Source organism: Lithobates pipiens, unplaced genomic scaffold, assembly GCF_037356315.1.
Source record: "Lithobates pipiens isolate NorthernLeopardFrog02 unplaced genomic scaffold, aLitPip1_a1.2 Scaffold_13, whole genome shotgun sequence".
Lineage (NCBI taxonomy): Eukaryota > Metazoa > Chordata > Amphibia > Anura > Ranidae > Lithobates > Lithobates pipiens.
The window spans coordinates 254,660,436-254,675,938 of NW_027507718.1; positions in this window are offsets into that span (position 1 = coordinate 254,660,436).

Consider the following 15,503-nt stretch of genomic DNA (forward strand, 5'->3'; position numbering starts at 1 on the left):
GTGGTATTACCATTGAAGTAAATTGATACCTTATAAAAGATAAAAGAGAGTACAGGACCAGTTTTCTTTAATATTGTGTGCACAGCGTATGTAGATCATTGGCTGCTATTAACACGTTAGAAAGTGTGTAAATCCCAGAAATGTCACGCCTGCCAATTTGCACTATTTTGGAAAAGAACGTAGCTTTACCCAGTTTTATGTATTTATTTTTTATTTATTTTTTACCCATTATACTAACAATTAGATTTGTAACACCCTGGCTATCAGATTCATTTCCTTTCAATGGTAGAGCTTAAAAAGCCAATATCTTGTCTGTGTACTTTGCACTGTATAGTATGTCTGCTTCATTTGCTATATGTTGTACATCTAATTACAATGTAATTACTGCTCAGCAGTTTCTATAGTAATAAAAGTCCTTAAAATGCAATTTCTTCTTTTTTACCTGATTTGATCCAGACTCTCCCACTGTGTGTAAATTCTTCAGATCTCTTCTACTTAATTAAGCAATCACTAGAGTCAATGCCAGCTGATGTACAAACAGTCTGTGCGTAATTCTGCAAATAGAAAGGCATTTAATAATATGAAGAGCACTCATTTAAAAACAAAAAAAACAAAAAAAAACTCGCTTAATGTCTTGGCCAACTTGAGGTTGGAGGGTTCACCATCCACAGTCTAGGAATCTGCTTAAAATTAATAACGTGTTAAACCATGAAAACCATTAACCTTAAATTACAGAGCGTCTCGTATAAAAGGAAAAAAAACAGAATTCATTTAAATTTCATTCACAGCAACATCATTGTTTTCTCCATAATTTTTTTAATCAGCCAGCTCTATTGCAGTGAAAAGCCATCATACAAGAACAGAATACTTAAAGAAATGGTTTAATATTTTTGGGTTTGACTTGACAACTTTAAACTTATTAGAGCGAAATGCCAATTTTGTTGAGAACAAAAAAAAACGTTCTGTTTTAAATGCCGGTTAATACAATGACATACCTCCCTAGACCCAGTCTGTACAGACAATATGGCCAGAATCCACAGGCAGCTCTTCAATAAGACAAAGAGGTCAAATTCAACATCATTTTTTTTCCCATGTTTATTGCAACAAGATAAAAAACAAAAACAAAGCTGCAATTAATAGGTAAGTTTCCATACCATTGTAGGTGCAAAAATTGTAAATCTGACAAGATCTTTAGAGAACATTACATAAGAAAAAATGATTGAGTGAATTTTTAGTGGAACTACACTTCATTTGATTACCACAAAACAAAAAATGCTATTTCATTCATTTAAAATTTTTCAAAGCAAACTCACCTATACATCCATGTCTCTATGCTTTATTTTGTTAAGAAATCACTTTGAAAAATACCCCCTAGCAATTCTGACCGTGGCCATCTTCTGTAAGTGGCATTTACTTCCCGAAATCTACCTGTCCTTAGCTCAGGCATGCAAGCAGGATTGGGTGTACTTAGCTGAGAAAGCTGCCCCTCTACTACTGAAGACTCCTGGGCTATATGACATAATTTGCCTAGGCATGGAAACCAGGAAGTAACTGAAGGAATGTAAAAAAAAAAATTAAAACAAGCAAATATGATATGAAAAGGAAGGAAGTTCCTGCGAGCCTCAATCAACCCAATGCGTGATTGACACCACTACTCAGCTACAGGCGTTAAACACGTCTCATAAACTTGTGCAAATAGTAGAAAATAGTAAGTTATACGCTGCGCTTAAATGTGCTGCACAATAGAGGTATATACCAATGTGGGTATTTAAAAAATAAATACACACATATAGTATTATTGTGACATAAGTGCCACAAAAATATATGTAATGTGATAATGACAATATATACATGTAAATCAGAAAAATATTAACAATAAAGTGCTCATGTGTATACAAGTGGTCTGTAATACTAATAATGTCCAGTGGGCTATAAAGGACATTGATAATCCCACTTTAAATAAATTCCAAAAAGTGCTTCTGTGCCAAACAGATCTTATTCAGAAAACGTTTGCCAAACCACTTGCTTACTGGGCACTTAAACTCCCCTCCTGTCCAGACCAATTTTCAGCTTTCAGCGCTGTCACACTTTGAATGACAATTGCGGTCATATAACGCTGTACCCAAATTACATTTTTATAATTTTTTTCCCACAAATAGAGCTTTCTTTTGGTGGTATTTAATCACCTCTGTAGTTTTATTTTTTGTAAAAAAAATGTTTAAAAAGACAGAATTTTGTTATAAAATTTTAAAACAGGTAATTTTTCTCCTTCATTGATGTACGTTGATGAGGCAGCACTGATGGGCACCGATAGGTGGCAGTGATGGGCACTGATGGGTGGCAATGATGGGCACTGATGGGTGGCAATAATGGACACTGATCGGTTACACTGATAGGCAAAACTGCTAGGTGGCACTGATTGATACCACTGGTGGGCATTGATAGGTGGCACTTGTGGGCATTGATAGGTGGCACTCATGGGTATTGATAGGTGGCACTGTGGGCACTGGCAGGTGGAAATTGCAGATGGCACTGGCAGAGAGTACTAGTGTGCACAGATGAGGCATAATTGCCTCTTCCTCTTTGGGACCGATGTCCCTTGCAGATTAGCCGGTGATCGGCTTTTTTTTTAAAACGATTACCGAGCTTTTGTTTACAACATGTGATCAGCTGTCATTGGCTGATAGCTGATCACATGGTAAGGGGATGGGATCGGTGATCACCCGAGTCTCAGTGACTCAATGATCACAACGCGCTCCACGTGCGCCCTGTAGGGCGCATGCAGGGAGCATGCACAGGGGACACTGGAAATTAAGGTCCGCCCTGTGGCCATCATTTGGCTATAGTGTGGATGTCAAGTGGTTAAAAACCAATAATGTGACCGTCCTGCTGAACAATGTGCTAAAGTGCATATGCGTGATATCCAGTTATAACACTGGTGACATGCTTATACATCCATGCGTGCTGTGGATCGTGCATTGGAGCTCCGCTGACCCCCTAGGTATTGAATGCTTACCTTGGAGCGTGTTACTTAGCAATTATGCTCAGTCAGTACACGCTTTTGAACCACCCCTGGGTTCTATACTGGTAACGAGATACTGGGCTTTCAATGCAGTATCATGGAAATATATGGGGAATAAAAAACCTTGATGGTGTGATATTGTTTAAGAAGTTTTATTAAACAATTAAATACACTCCCCCAATGGGGTATTCACATATGCCAGGTGTGCCAGTGCATCTCTCTATGTGAAGCACGTTTTTCAGCAGGACTGTGACATTATTGGTTTTTAAACAAACATTCTTTGAATAAGATCTATTTGGCACAGAAGCACCTTTTGCAATTTATTTAAAGTGGACTTATCAATGTCCTTCATAGCCCACTGGACGTTATCAGTATTACAGACCACTTGCATGCACAGGAGCACTTTATTGTTAATATTGTTTTGATTTACATGTATATATTGTCATTATCACATTACATATATTTTTATGGCACTTATGTCACAATAATACTATATGTGTCTATTTATTTTTTAAATAAGCACTTTGGTATATACCTCTATTGTGCAGCACATTTAAGCACAGCGTATAACTTACTATTTTAAGCAAATATGATATACTTTCCTATTTATTTACTAATCCTAGCAACAAAAGGATTACAAATAGTCAATGACATGGACAATGGGGGACAGGTTTAGACTTTTTATGAGGCCATATTTAACTATGCCCCCATCCCTATGCAATAGAAGAAAGGGGGGAAAAATTGAACTTTATATGAGGCGAGGCATGTATCCAATAGGTAAATAGAGTACCAACATATTGGTGTAACCATAAATAACAAGAAGTAACTACATAATGACAATGTTTTTATTAAAATAGTACATTTATTTCCAGCCAAAAATGATAGTAGAAATAGAAAAGACTGATCACATAATTGCATACAGCAGCAATGTGTTAAACCCCACAGTATTCATGATGTAATATATTGATATAGATTGTAGAACCACTAAAAAAAATATTGAAAAGAAGAATTAGCTAATAGATGGATTAGGCTTGATGACCAATAGTATATGGTAACTGTATGATTCCATAATTCCATAAAGTTTTGTGACAATATTCACTTCCTCAAGAGCAGGGGCAATCCATAAATCTATAGAGAATATATATATATTTATATGTATATATATATATATATATATATATATATATATATATATATATTAGGGCTGTGGAAATTAAAGATGAATTCCTCGATTAATCAATTAATTTTTTTGATCGTTCAAAATTCTTTTAATCGGCACTCACCTCTCGGCCAACTTCCGGGTCTTCAGGGAGTTCCGTCGGAGATCCGGTGACGTCACGTACATCAACTTCACTGGACTCCTCCCCCCTTCCCCAAGTGCCTCTGTCTGCTACCGGATGGAAGGGTTGACGTTGAAGTTCTGATTGAACTTAACACGTACGGGGGAGGAGCTATGCATGACGTCATCTGCTGCTGCCCTATGGAACTAACGCCATTGTCGGCTTTACATGCTGTGTTTTTATCATCTTTATGTGAGTAGTTTGTGTTTGTAGTTGGATCTGTATGTGCGTTATAATTAATCAAAATTAGTCGATTAATCGTTTAAAAAAAAAAATCAATGAATCAAACACGAAAATTTGAATCAGTAACAGCCCTAGTATGTATATATATATATATATATATATATAGTCAAGTATAAACAATAATATAACAGAATGATCATCAATTTGCATTCAAAACAAAAAAAATAAAATGTTTAAAGAAATTCTATTATTGAATACTGCTAATAAAAGCAGAAAAAATGGCTCCACTGCGATGGTCCGGAGGTGCCAGTCCAGTGCTGATCCTCAGCCAGGGTGCTGGCCTTGCCTGCTGATATCTCCCTCACTGACACCTCACTGAGATAGAACAATGACACCAGCACGCGATAGAGACTGAGCACTGACACCAGCACTGAGATAGAGAGAACTGACACCAGCACTATTATAGAGAGCACTGACACCAGCACCGTGATAGAGAGCACTGACACCAGCACCGAGATAGAGAGAGCACTGACACCACACCAGCACCGAAATAGAGAGATAGCACTGACAACAGCACTGAGAGAGAGAGCACTGACACCACACCAGCACCGAGATAGAGAGCACTGACACCAGCACCGTGATAGAGAGCACTGACACCAGCACTGAGATAGAGAGCACTGACACCAGCACCGTGATAGAGAGCACTGACACCAGCACTGAGATAGAGAGCACTGACACCACACCAGCACTGAGATAGAGAGAGAGCACTGACACCAGCACCGTGATAGAGAGCACTGACACCAGCACCGAGATAGAGAGCACTGACACCAGCACCAAGATAGAGAGCACTGGCACCAGCACCGAGATAGAGAGCACTGACAGCAGCACTGATATCAGCAACTCGCTGCGGGACCCAAAAATATGACACCGCTCAACCTCTTCAAACAGAAGGGTACGGGCATATAGTACGGTGTGCTTTTTTTTGTACAAGGAAGTGAGCCAAAGGTGGAAAAAAAGTCTGTGTGCTCGATTAAATAAATAGTTTATAGAGCTATGCATATACATGGTCTACTGGTCACATGTGTTGAATTCCTCCGAGATCCATGCCTCATTCATTTTTATAAATGTGAGGTAGTCAACACTGTCATGAGCTAGGCGAGTGCGCTTATCGGTCATGATCCCCCCTGCTGCACTGAACTTCCTTTCGGACAGGACACTGGACGAGGGGCAAGCCAACAGTGCCATTGCAAATTGGGCAAGCACTGGCCAGAGGTCAAGCCTGCCCACCCAGTAGTCCAGGGGTTCATCACTTCTCAGAGAGTCCACATCGGCCGTTAACCCGATGTAGTCGGACACCTGTCGGTCTAGGCGTTCCCTGATGCTGGATCCGGATGAGACCTGTCGATGGGTCAGCTGAAAGAATTACCTCATATCAGAAGTCACCAACACATCTTCAAACCGGCCTCTTCTTGCAAGCGCTGTTGAATTGGTACCCGCAACTCTTTCTCTGGGAGTGGGAATTCCTCCTCTGCCAGCGCACGCAAAAGCAGAATGCAGCATTTCTCGAAGTAAGGCCTGGAAGTGCTCCATTCTGACAGCCCTCTGTGACGGTGGTAACATTTCCACCATTTTGTGTTTGTACCGGGGGTCTAAGTACGTTGCCACCCAGTACTGGTCCTTGACCTTTATGCTTTTTATACGGGGGTCCCTGTTAAAACACTGGAGCATGAAGGCCCCCATTTGCACTAAACTGGAAGCGGTGTGGTGGCCTGGCTCCTGCTCATCATCCAGGATAATGTCGTCCTCCTCGTTCTCCTCTCCCCATCCACGCACAACAACAGGGATCCCAGAAAGGTTTAAAGCATGCTCTTCTTGCTCCTCCTCATCTGCCCCGGCACCATCCTCCTCTGACTCCTCTTCAGACTCCTGTTGTTGACTTGTCTCAGATAGAGTAGCCCCCCCCCCCCGGGAATTCATCCAGCATTGCGACTTCCACATCTTCCTGCTCCTCCACAGCTTGATCAATAACACGACCCAATGCACACTCCATAAAGAAGGCATAAGGTACCATGTCACTGATGGCGCCATGGCTGCAACTGACCAGCTTGGTGATCTCATCAAATGGCCGCAGAAGTCTGCATGCGTCACGCATGAGCAGCCACTGGCGTGGTGTAAAAAAACCAAGCTCCCCAGAACCTGTTCTGCCGCAGAGTTCGTACAGGTAGCCATTAACTGCACATTTCTGCTGGAGCAGCCTATCAAGCATATAGAAGGTGGAGTTCCATTGCGTCGGGCAATCGCAAATAAGACGTCTGACCGGCAGATTGTGTCGCCGCTGAATGTCAGCAAGGCGAGCCATGGCCGTGTAAGATCTTCTGAAATGGGCGGAGATTTTCCTTGCCTGCCGTAAGATGTCCTGAACCCCAGGGTATTTGACAACAAATCGCTACACGACCAAGTTTAAGACGTGTGCTATGCATGGCACATGTGTAATTTTGCCCTGTTTCAATGCGCTAAGCATATTGGCACCATTGTCACACACCACTTTACCAACTGTCAAATTGAGCGGTGTTAGCCACTGATCTGCCTGTGAACGCAAAGCTGAAAGGAGTGCAGGGCCAGTGTGGCTCTTGGCTTCCAGGCAAAACAGACGCAGCACAGCATGGCAACGTCTCACCTGGCATGTCGAATAGGTTCCGGGAATCTTGGGTGGCACAGCAGAAGAGATGCTAGCAGCGGAAAAGGAAGGGTCAGCCGAGGAGGAGAGGGAGGAGGATGGAGTAGGTGAAGGAGAAGAAGAGGCAAGCCTGCATGCAATCCGTGGCGGTAAAACCAAATCTACACGGGTGCCACGGGTTACATGCTTGACAGCCGTCAGAAGGTTCACCCAGTGGGCAGTAAAAGTTAGATACCTTCCCTGTCCGTGTTTGCTAGACCACGTGTCTGTGGTCAGATGTATCTTGGCACCGACACTGTGTGCCAGAGATACATTCACTTGCCGGTGAACATGACCATATAGCTCTGGGATGCCCTTCTGTGAGAAATACTTCCTTCCTGGGACCTTCCATTGTGGTGTTCCAATGGCCACAAATTTTCTAAAGGCCTCCGAGTCCACCAGTTTATATGGCAGTAGTTGGCGGGCTATCAGTTCTGACAAGCCAGCCGTCAACCGCTGGGCAAGAGGGTTATCCGGCGTCATCATTTTTTTACGCTCGAACATTTGGCCCACGGAAGCCTGCCTTTTTCCAGAAAAACGTGAGGACAGCATGATGGAAGGTGGAGTGGAGGACAATTGTAAGGAGAGAGGAGAAGGAGAAGTAGAAGACAAGCCTGGACGGTGAGAGCCTGGAGTGTGGCTTTGTGGGTTCCGTTGCTTCCACTGGGCTCGGTGATGGCAGCTCATGTGCCTTCTTAAGGCGGTCATCCCTAGGTGAGTGTTGGGCTTCCTGCGACTTATGCATTGACTGCAAAGATTTCAGATGGCATCACCATTGTCAGCAGCGGACACGTTAAAAAAAGCCCACACTGCGGAGCTATGTGCCGGTGTCCTGGGAGAGCCAGATGTGACCGTACATGGTTGATGCCTTGCTCCTGATACATTAGCAGTCTAGTTTGTCCCTCCTGTGCAATGTAAGTTTTGCCTGCTTCTCCTCCTAGAGAAGTGCAGTATATGTGGAATAAGGTATATAACACCCTGCTTCAATCTGTAATGTTGGGGGGCCACTGGTCTATCACACCAGTTATAATACTTTTTTCGAATTGCGTTTGTCACCCTTTGTAGTATCGCTGCAGAACCGCTCAGCAGTCACAATGCTTCACAGTGGAAATGCACTATACTATGCTTTCTATATTTGAAAGTATTTTATACGTGTATTACACCCCTATATACTGCACACCAAATTGTACACCTATACCAGTCCTTAAAAGGACCTTTGTGGACCTAATAGTAGCTAGCTAGTAGCTAGTGAATTGCAGACTGTCCCTGCTCCAAACACCAAACTGTCCCTACACTGAGAAACGACAGCTGCAGAATCGGTCAGCAGCACTGCAGTGCACTATAATATGCTTTCTATATTGGAAAGAAAGTAAATTATAAGTGTATTACAACCCTATATACTGTACACCTATACCAGTCCTTAAAAGGACCTTTGTGGACCTAATAGTAGCTAGCTAGTAGATAGTGAATTGCAGACTGTCCCTGCTCCAAACACCAAACTGTCCCTACACTGAGAAAAGACAGCTGCAGAATTGGTCAGCACTGCAGTGCACTATAATATGCTTTCTATATTTGAAAGAAAGTATATTATAAGTGTATTAAAACCCTATATACTGTACACCTATACCAGTCCTTAAAAGGACTTTTGTGGACCTAATAGTAACAGACTGACTGTCCCTGCTCCACACAGCGTCCTTTCCCTACACTGACAAAAGACAGAATGTAAAATGGCCGCCAGATCAGTTCTAATTAAAAGGTAGGGGGTATGTCCATGTGCTGAAATGTCTCAATTGGCGAATCACGAAAGAGCAAAGTACGCCGTGAACCGACCCCCGGGCGAACCGCAAGGCCATCTCTAAGCCCTTGTACACACAGTCGGAGATTCCGACAACCAAATCCGTCAGAGTAATTCCGACTGATTAATTCCGGAAGAGGTCCAAAACTGATGTTGCATACACACGGTCGGACTAAGTTGTTGGAAAATCCGATTGTACATAACGTGATGACGTTATTTCGTTACGACGGGACTACGTTCAGGCTAGTAGCCAATAGCTTTGGTCTAGGAATTTGATCTGAGTATGCGTGGCACTTTGTCCGTCGGAGTAGGCTACACATGATCGGAGTATGTCCGATCGGAGCATTTTGTCGGAAAAGTTGTACTGCGGCAGAATGGCATGGCTTGGCAAAATGACGTTATGTAATGTTGCCTTCGCCTTGTGGCCCCCCGCTCGCTTCCCAAGCCGATGCGAGTGCCCCGCAGTCTAGATCACCACTGGGCTCCCGCGATTGCTCGGGGCACATGGAGAACCTGGAACTGTATGTGTAAACACACAGTTTCTGGTTCTCTGAGCGGAGAACTGACAGATCGTCTGTTCATTCAGAGTATAAACAGCGATCTGTTAGTTTCCCTGCACAGTTCCCATCCCCCTTCAGTTAGAGCACAAACTAGGACACACATTAACCCCTTCACTGCCCCTAGTGTTAAGCCCTTTACTGCCAATTACATTTTTACAGTAATCAATGCATTTTTAATCGCACTGATCGCTGTATTAATGTCAACGGTCCAATAAATGTGTCAAAATTGTCCAAAGTGTTTGCCATAATGTCGCAGCCACGAAAAAAAAAAAAAACGCTGATCGCCGCCATTACTAGTAAAACCAGTGCTCATCAATGCAGCCTACTAGCACCCATTAATGAATGTTTGCTTGCTGCCATTCATACGGGAGTCGGGACACAGACACAGACCTCCGTCGCCACCGTGCCTCTGACACTATGTGCAAATGGAGTGGCGGCTGCCTGCTGATGCTGAGACTTGGTGCTTGCTGCAGAGAGAAGAGAGTAGGAACACCAGTGGCCGGGCGCCCTAGGAAGCAGTGCACCCTAGGCGGGGTTGTGTTTAGGAGGGCAGATTTAAATACACTAACAAATTGATTTAAGCTCACACTTTATAAGCTGTTACAGCAAACATGTTTGCCTTTAGGAAAAAGGTTTTACATTAATCAATAAAAGCCGTTCATTACAAGCCCCCCTGTTAGTTTTAAATTGTTTGTCTCATTCATGTAAACTGATACACATTCTACAGCAGAATGTGTGCTTTTGAAAAACAACAAACTTTCTGGCTGGATCACCAGATAAAAAATTGAAGAAAGAAAGCCTAAAAAAGAAAATAAATGCAGCCATCACATCCAAGAATTGGTAAGCTGCACTATATTAAATGTTTGCTTTTGTGTTTATGCCTGCTCTCACATTGCTTAATTGCAAAAATGTGGTAAAAACGCATATGCATTTTTGCCACATTTTCAGTTTGTTTTGCACCTGTGAAAAAAGGACATGTGACTCAAAGCCTGCACCAAAAACACGGGTGCATTTTTGATGCTTTTTTGCCTCATTGTGGTGTGTTTTTCATTCATTTAAATTTCGAGGCGCATGGTATTGGGTGCGTTTTTTTATACTGCACAAAACATGCATCAAAAACTGGAAGAAAAACTGATCATTGTGAAAGGGCCTGTTTTAATAATTTTTATTGTGCCTTTTATATGTGTATGTTAGAAACGCATTCAAATGCTTTCTAATTCATAGTGTGTATCCATGAAATTTACTGTATATTAGGTACCCAAGTAGTTCACTGACAAGCATTTGAAATTAAAGTCCAAAATTTGGTCCCATCATGTAGTTTGATTTAAATTTAAATTAAACAGTTCACGTTAAAAACAGGGGTTTTGTTTACAACACATTTGTAAATACATGCGAAAGTTGCAGGGGCTGCGACAAGGCACCCAGTTTTATCTGCAGTTCTATACATTTTGAGAGCCTCCATAGTAGGAGCACATATATAATAATTGATAGATTGAGGGCAGGCATGCCTGAAGGGAGCCCACTTCTCCTTAAAGGCACAGGGGCACACTGAACACCCAGCAAATAGCACAATGGCAGTGAAGATGTCCAGTGCACCCCCTCAACAAATAACCAACGGTACAAACAAATGGCAACTGCCCCAACCTATAACTGGCCTAAGCAGCAAGGAGGACATGAAAGGGTGACGCATGTCAAACGAAAAAAAAAATTCCAGCTCAACTTGCCAGCCAGCCTGCAACAAACCAAATTCTCCTGTCTAAGCCCTTGTACACACGGTCGGAGATTCCGACAACCAAATCCGTCGGATTTTGTCAGACGGATTTTGTCCAAAACTGTTGCATACACACGGTCGGACAAAGTTGTCGGAAAATCCAACGTGATTATGTTATTTCGTTACGACGGGACTACGTTCACGCTTGTAGTCAATAGCTTTGGTGTAGGAATTTGATCTGAGCATGCGTGGCACTATGTCCGATCGGAATTCTCTACACATGATCGGAGTATGTCCGATCGGAGCATTTTGTTGGAAAATTTTACCAACAAGTTGGAAAACTTGGTCCGTCGGATACTCCGACTGAAACAGGCCGATGTAGACCACACACAGTCGGAATATCCGACAAAACAGTCCGATCGGACACATTCCGTAGGAATCTCCGACCGTGTGTACAAGGGCTAAGGCTTCATGTACATGGGACATTTTTCAACCTCTCCTGAACGATTTAACTTGACAGATAGAAACCGGCGTTTACATGGCCCGTTTAGCCGAGTTTAGCCACGTTTGCGTCTAGAAATATTGAAAAAAAATGTTTTAATTTTTTTACAAAATAGGCAAAAATGACAAATGCCTGTAAACAAAATGCGGCTAAATGCAAGTTACCGCATTTACCGACGTTTAGCGTTTGAAATGCCTCTAAACACAGCTTCTAAGTGCATTTTTTGGGTTTCCAAAAAAAAGGCTCTAAACACAACTGCCTAGAAATGACTATAAACTAACCTGTGTATATGTACTGATAAGATTGATAAGATCTAAATTGCAGCCCCCTCCCCTCATTCTAAAATAACCAAGTCTAAAATAAAGTCCAGTTCTGGACATTTTGCCTAGATGAGGGATGACATTCATCAACGTTTTTGTTGGATCTTGGAAAAGACAAGGATGCCATATCTCACAAAAAGGTGCACCTGCACAGGACAAGAGCAACGTCTCATGAGATTTGGAATCCTTAGCTTTCCTAGGATCCTGGGAGCAGAGGCGGCTCTAGACTTTCTGAGGCCTTAGGCAAAACTTAGACATGAGGCCCCACTCACGCCCATAATGGGAAAAATATTATAAAAATGATAAAAATTAACTGTATGAATGCATATATTAACTTAATTCCTATGAACTATGAATTCACCGTTTCTATAAATTTCTCTAGCCAATTATTCTTTAATCAAATATCATTAAACATAGGGTGGGTGGGTATATATGTTACACGCACACAGATATAGATCAAATTGTGCAGCTGCCTACTCATTATCCTTTGTGCTGTCTCATAAATGTGAAATTAATTTGTCAACAAAGTATAAAACAAAAAAAAAAGTAATTTTACAACATATTCTAAAACATAACCTGTTTAATGCAACAAGTCCAATCCAGCTAAGGAGCAGTCCCAGCTGAGGGATATAGTCATAGTCCAACCCAGCTGATAGACATAGTCCGACCCATCCAATCCAGCTAAGGGACAGTCCCAGATAAGAGACAGCCCAGCTAAGAGACAGTCCAATCCAGCTAAAGGACAGTCACCGACCTCACATCCATGATACAAGAGATGGTCAGAGACTGTGTACGGGCAATAATACAGGAGATGGTCAGAGACTGTGTGTGGACAATGATACAGGAGATGGTCAGAGACTGTGTGTGGACAATGATACAGGAGATGGTCAGAGTCTATGCAGACAATTATACAGGAGACGGTCAGAGACTGTGCAGACAATGATACAGGCAAGGGTCAGAGACTGTGGACAATGATACAGGAGATGGTTTTATTATGGTAATGACAAGCAAACTCTTACCTGGCTAACATGGTATCAAACGTTGGAGCCACTGACAGGGTGCTGACAGACAATCATGCAGGAGATGGTCATAGACTGCGGAAAATTATACAGGAGATGGTCAGAGACTGTGTGTGGACAATGAATCAGGAGATGGTCAGAGACTGTGTGTGGACAATGAATAAGGAGATGGCCAGAGACTGTGTGTGGACAATGATACAGGAGACGGTCAGAGACTGTGTGTGGACAATGATACAGGAGACGGTCAGAGACTGTGTGTGGACAATGATACAGGAGACGGTCAGAGACTGTGTGTGGACAATGATACAGGAGACGGTCAGAGACTGTGTGTGGACAAGGATACAGGAGACGGTCAGAGACTGTGTGTGGACAAGGATACAGGAGACGGTCAGAGACTTGCAGAGACAATGATACAGGAGACGGTTTTATTATGGTAATAACAAGCAAACTCTTACCTGGCTAACACGGTATGAAAAGTTGGAGCCACTGACAGGGTGCTGACAGACAATCATGCCACAAAGATGCAGGAGATGGTCAGATACTGTGCGCAGATAATGATACAGGAAATGGTCAGAGACTGTGGGCGGACAATGATACAGGAGCCACTGTGCCATCAAAAGCAGCCACCGTGCCAGTAATCGCAGCCACTGTGTCATCAAACACAGCCACTGTGTCATCAAACGCAGCCACTGTGCCCTCAAACGCAGCCACTGTGCCAAAACGCAGCCACTGTGCCCATCAATTGCAGCCACTGTGCCCATCAAACTCAGCCACTGTGCCCATCAAATGCAGCCACTGCGCCATCAAACGCAGCCACTGTGCCATCAAACGCAACCACTGTGCCATCAAACGCAGCCACTGTGCCCTCAAACGCAGCCACTGTGCCCTCAAACGCAGCGACTGTGCCCTCAAACGCAGCCACTGTGCTCATCAATTGCAGCCACTGTGCCCATCAAATGCAGCCACTGCGCCATCAAACACAGCCACTGTGCCATCAAACGCATCCACTGTGCCATCAAACGCAGCCACTGTGCCCATCAAACGCAGCCACTGCGACATCAAACGCAGCCACCGTGCCAACAAAAGCAGCACCGTGCCATCAAACACAGCCACTGTGCCCATCAATTGCAGCCACTGTGCCATCAAACTCAGCCACTGTGCCCATCAAATGCAGCCACCGTGCCCATCAAATGCAGCCACTGCGCCATCAATTGCAGCCACCGTGCCATCAAACTCAGCCACTGTGCCCATCAAATGCAGTCACTGCGCCATCAAACGTAGCCACTGTGCCCATCAAACGCAGCCACTGTGCCATCAAATGCAGCCACTGTGCCATCAAACGCAGCCACTGTGCCATCAAACACAGCCACCGTGCCCATCAAATGCAGCCACTGTGCCCATCAATTGCAGCCACCGTGCCCATCAATTGCAGCCACCGTGCCATCAAACTCAGCCACTGTGCCCATCAATTGCAGCCACCGTGCCATCAAACTCAGCCACTGTGCCCATCAATTGCAGCCACCGTGCCATCAAACTCAGCCACTGTACCCATCAAATGCAGTCATTGCGCCATCAAACGCAGCCACTGTGCCATCAAACGCCGCCACTGTGCCATCAAACGCAGCCACTGTGCCCATCAATTGCAGCCACTGTGCCATCAAACACAGCCACCGTGCCCATCAAATGCAGCCACCGTGTCATCAAACTCAGCCACTGTGCCCATCAAATGCAGCCACTGTGCCATCAATTGCAGCCACCGTGCCATCAAACTCAGCCACTGTGCCCATCAAATGCAGTCACTGCGCCATCAAATGCAGCCACTGTGCCAGCAAACGCAGCCACTGTGCCCATCAAACGCAGCCACTGTGCCATCAAACGCAGCCACTGTGCCCATCAAACTCAGCCACTGTGCCATCAAACGCAGCCACTGTGCCATCAAACACAGCCACCGTGCCCATCAAATGCAGCCACTGTGCCATCAAACGCAGCCACTGTGCTCAATAATTGCAGCCACTGTGCCATTAAACCCAGCCACTGTGCCATCAATTGCAGCCACCATGCCATCAAACACAGCCACTGTAAAGCATCCTCAGTAAAGCAGATGAAAAGTTATTTTTAGAATGTGTGAAAATAAAACTGTCTTGTCAATGCAGAGTTAATATGGCCTTTGGACTCTTAGATTTGGTGGGGGTGCATTGTTGTTAGGTTTTTCATATATATATATATATATATATATATATATATATATATATATATATATATATATATATATATATATATATATATATATATATATATATATATATATATATATGAAAAACCTATATATAAACTG